The sequence below is a fragment of the Oryzias melastigma genome, linkage group LG3 (assembly GCF_002922805.2).
Source record: "Oryzias melastigma strain HK-1 linkage group LG3, ASM292280v2, whole genome shotgun sequence".
NCBI lineage: Eukaryota > Metazoa > Chordata > Actinopteri > Beloniformes > Adrianichthyidae > Oryzias > Oryzias melastigma.
The window spans coordinates 34,225,996-34,231,359 of record NC_050514.1 but is presented as its reverse complement, the minus strand read 5'-3'; positions in this window follow the sequence as shown (position 1 = coordinate 34,231,359).

The following is a 5,364-nucleotide window of genomic DNA, read 5'->3' as shown; positions in this document are numbered from 1 at the left end:
CCTGGAAAAGAAAAGACGGAAAGAGACGGAGAGGCAGGATGGAGGGAGAGAAAAAAGCAATTTACACAATGTACATAAAATGATGCGCCCAGAGTTTGATAACCTGCATAAATTATAGAGTATAATTAAATATTATACCCGGTGAATCACCAAGGAGAGAGGATGGTTGGAGAAAAGACAAGAGGATAAAGAGAACAGAGAGATGGGAAGAAGGAGAGAAGAGAGTGCTGGAGCTGCACTTGGAACTCATAATTGTTTTCATTGATTATTTCTTAAGGTGAAATGGTTTTAAGGTAGATAAGAACAGGTGAACTCAGGCCAGAAATCTGCAACAAAAGGGAAAGGAGGAGAAAATCAAAAGGCTTCTCGCTATTGTCAGATGGTCTTGGTGGCGGTCTATATACTGTAACCCAGGGGTCTCAAACTCGCGGCCCGCGGGCCATCTGCGGCCCGCAGGATGATGATTTGCGGCCCCCGTCTTCATATGAAAGATTACTGTTAGTGCGGCCCGCAAGGCTGATATGAATGACAGTTGTTATGTGCAGAGCTGAATGAACCAATCACAGTGAGGTATATGACTCTGGAGGCGGGACATCGGCGGTCTGTCCAGTGCCTCTGTCTATCATTTATTCCTTCCTCCAGTCAGCTGGGCGGAGGAGGAGCCAGGAAGCACCAAGCGCGATTTGCAGTACCCCGCGCGGGGAATTTGCTGCTCGCGGCTCGTCAAAAAATGTGTTTCTGTCGCCGCGTGTCGAAGGGGCTACCAGCTCCGTCTGTGGATGTCTCTCTCAGAATGAATGAGAGACAGATATGATGTCGAGGAATACGTTTTTTGACGTGCTGACTGTTCCTAACCAGAACTCCACAAGCTCCGATCCTCAAACCTGTAAGCCCGCCCCGCGCGGCGATCCGCTGCACCCGCCTGTCAGACACGTGATCCTGAGCTTGGCTCGCACGTGCGCGCGCGTGTCTGTGACTTTTAAGGCTCACACACCGGCTGTGTCGGCGCGCATTCCAGTCCATGTAAACGCGATAGAAGTCCGATATTCTGCTACGCGCGTTTGAATAGAATCCCCATTGAAAGCAGCCCCAGCACCCCCCCCCAATGCGCGTTGATGCAGCCGACGCGCGCACGAGCACCCCACACCTCCAATGAATGGAAGACACATACAGACGTGGACAAAAGTGTTCATACCCCTCAGTTAAAGAAGGACAAACCCACAATTCTCACTGAAATCACTCAAAACTTACAAAAGTAACAATAAATAAAACACCTGTGATGTCAATTAAAGGACACACCTGAGTTAATCATGTCACTCTGGTCAAATAGTTTTCAATCTTTCATTGAGGTACCATCATTTTTGTCCAGGCCTGTTTCTTTTTTAAATAATTATGTTAATCAACAATTCAAAAGTGATGGCTGATTTTGATTGTTTAATTTTCAATTTTTATTTATTTATTGTTACTTTTGTAAGTTTCAAGTGATTTCAGTGAGAATTGTGGGTTTGTCCTTCTTTAACTGAGGGGTACCAACACTTTTGTCCACCACTGTAGGTCAGATTTATTTATTGTGAGGAGAGTTCTACAAAAATCTACATAAAATGAAATCCTTCAAAGATTTTCTCGTTACCGGGGCTTCTCTAACTCTGAAGGAGGATCTGTTAATACAGACATTTGAAACTGAACAAAAATAATTAGTTTTCTCTAGTCAGTCAATATGTGGTTTCTTCAGTTGTCTGTATCTGTTGTTTGGTCATTATTATTATTTTATTTATTTAGTACAAATGTATTTGTTTTTTTATTCATCTTTTAATGTACATGGTAAAAAAACAAGAAAACAACAGAAAATTCTATATAAATTATAAATAAATACATTACACCTCTATTATGTAGTTCGAAATGGAGTAGGAAGAAGTTTAAAAAACTTTTTTTTAATTCTACCCCCTAGCAATATATCTTAAGTTTAATCTTCAATATAAACTATTTAAAAACTTATTTTTTTATATATATATATAAATCAACACGGACAAAGATCTATACATGTCGTTCATTATTTATTCATTATTTTGTGTTAAAAATAAAGATATTTAAGAACATTGGAATGTTTTCTCAGCGATTTTCTTATGAAAATCCTGATGCGGCCCGGCCTCAACTAGATTCCGCCTCCAGCGGCCCCCGGCTGATTTGAGTTTGAGACCCCTGCTGTAACCCCTTAACATCCACTTTGTTTGGGCTGGAGAAGGTTTGTGTTGACAAACAGCTGTTGTCTGGGGGGTAGGGGGTTTCAATGAAATGAAATAGATGTAAATACTTCTACTGAAACCATCCTGGGTGAGTTTGTACCTGACCAAAAACATTTCAGTCAGATTAACTGCAGAGGAATGTGCTCCTCTGTAACCTGCTGAGGGAGGAGGAGGAGAGCGTAGAGGAGCTCCTCCATGAGGAGGAACTTTGACATGGTCACTGGCCTCTGGCTCAACACACTCAGTACTACGGAACTTGTGTTTGAGCAACACATTCTCACTCCCAAGTCGTAACACATTGAGGTTTGGTAAAGGACCCCTCCGCGTCACTTTTTGACGTTTTGTGTGTCCCCAAGTCGTCGTCTTTTTCACGTATTGGCTGTATCTATTAAATCCCGGGTCATCAGCTTCTGGGCTGCGAACTAAAACCGGCCTAGTACTGTAACGTGAAGCCCACTGGTACCCAGACACGCTACTAGTACCCGAACCGGTATCAGGTGCGATGCCGGACACAAACCAGTATTGGGTTAAGGTTAGGGTACTGGAACTGGACGAGTTCCAAGGACCAATCAGTGCACATCTGGTGCCGCATTCTGAGGGTTGCAGACCCTTGATTTTACGAACAGCCAGCACATAAAAAAACGTTGACTTGGGGACACACAGAAAGTAAATTTTTGACGCGGAAGGGTCCTTAACCAAAGAACATTATATGATGACTTGGGGATGAGAATGTGTTTTTTGGAGAAGCTCCTGGATGGTTTCTGATCAGTTTCCCAAAATCTTTTCAAGTAAAATGACTTGAAAATGTGGCAGCAGAAAAAAGATGGTTCCTCTGTACCGCTTTGATTCTTCTTCTTGGGTGTTTTTGTACCATCAGCATCAACTGTAGACGATTCCCCTTAAAATGGTATAAAAGCTAATATATGAACATTTTTAAAAAGTGCTTTTAAAAGAAACTTCCTATAAAGAACCCCAGTAGTAGTTATGTTTTTATATGCATGTTCCCCTTTAACCCTTGTGCTATCTTATGGGGTCCAGATGACCCAAGCTTTACATTGACGTGTAATCCCTCCCATGACAAATGTGGACGAAGGTGAACAGGACTTAATGTCTGTCATGGACACCAGTGAAACCCAAAAATAATAAAAAAAAAATGCTCAGCAGGCTGTCTTGTTGGGTCCAGATGACCCCACTCCCAGCGTCAACATACCTAGGATAGCATTTTTTCCTTGTCTAATCACAGACACGGAAAAAAATGCATACGATAATCAGGGGTCCCCAACCCTCGGGTCACAACTCAGTCCTGATACCCTAACCTGGTGCTGATTCCGTGGGGACACCCAAAACGTCAAAAAGTGACGTGGAGAGGGCCTAAAGCATACGTCCATATGTGACGAGCTGGGAATGAGAATGTGTAGACCAAAAAGACCCGACTGTAGTTATGACTCGTTTAGCTTTCCTGTGTGATAGAACAAGCACGCTTTCTGTCTCACCTGCTACTATGTGATGGTAACCAACAAAATTAAAGGTTTTAGGTCCTTAAATTTAAGTTTGGAGTCTTATTGGTTGTCTCGCACTAATGTGCTGCTTTCCTCACCTCAGAATCAGCTGGTTAAGTCTGATTAAACACCTCAATTTTCTCTGATTTAAAATCTGTTGACATTACGCTAATTGCGTAAACAGTTGAAGAGTTTCGGTTATTCAAACCACTAGAGCTAAAGCTTTGGTGCTAGAGGGGTTAACCCTTAATGCTGGCTTTGGGCCCCACTATTAAGAGCAGGGGTGTCCACATCCAGGCTTTGAGGGCCGGTGTCCTACATGCTTTTCAACCAACCTGCCACTGAAGCTCTGTATTAGCCAAACACACCTGATCCAGGCAATCAGCAGCAGAAAAGGCAGGATTTCTAGAAAAAAGGCCCTCGAGGCCTGGAGTTTGACTAAATAAATGTGTTCCTAAATTACTTTATTCGATCAGAAACTAAAAGTTCTGTGAGGTGGCATTTTGGGGAGTTTGCAACTAGAAGAAGACAAACTGAATGTGACACCCACTACACAAGTATGACTGTAGTATGTGACCTGTAATTGAAAGAACCTGGAAACTAGAAGCTAATCTTTTAGGAAACAGATCAGAGCTGAAGGCCTCTTGTGTTGCTCAGGTTTTACTTTTACAATGGGGTTATGAATCTTTGGACACAGGAGGTGCATTTTTATATAAACCCCTTTTGTATTTGCGATTAAGCTTATATTAATTATATTTGCGTATATTTCCTGTTGGACCAGAGAAGAAAGGGAAAGCTGGAGCATAAGGGTACAAAATAAGAGGGTCAAGAAGTTGGTGGATGAACAATTAAGATGAAGTGAAGTCACAAAAAGAGGCAACAAGTTGTTTGAATTTTGCACTTTTAAAGTCATGCAAAACCAAAGGTGAGCAATTTTGACCCAGAAAATACAGAGAAATGCAATAGAATCAAGACAGGTGTCAGCTAGCATGCTAACGTTTGCTACGTAGCTCTTCAGCTCAGATGGTTTTTGGAAACAACTCAGCCTGAGTGTTTTAAAGACTTATAAGGAAAATCCACTGTATTCTTTAACTGAAAATGAACCAAACCCCCTAAAGATGATGAATCTGCAGCCACTGCAGCTAATATAAATGCTACTACAAGAGCTTAAGTTGGAAATCTATTATTTTTAAATGATGCTTCTGTTAAAACCGTAACGACGTGTAAGCAGGGGATGATGGCGGAGAGATGACAGCCCAGAACCATCTGTTAAGCAAACACAGTCTTTAGCTTTCAAGTAAAAAACACACCATCTAACGACCACTCCATCTTTGTCTCTCTGCAACCCCCCTCCATTGTTTATTCAAATTTTACAGACGGGGTACTTTTTCCAGTTCAGCACCTTCGCCAGTTTTGTGAGAGAATGGCATTATGCCTGTGTTATTATGCAATTCATCACCAATAATAGATTTGTTTACGGCGGCCCCCGTCTCTCGCCTGCTCTCCGCGCTGCATTTCAAAATAATAATAATAATACATAGTGTATAATGACGGTAATGGTACGAAGGCTTTGATAATAGATGTGCTGGGAGGGATAAGGGAGCCTTGATCAGCCTGGGTCT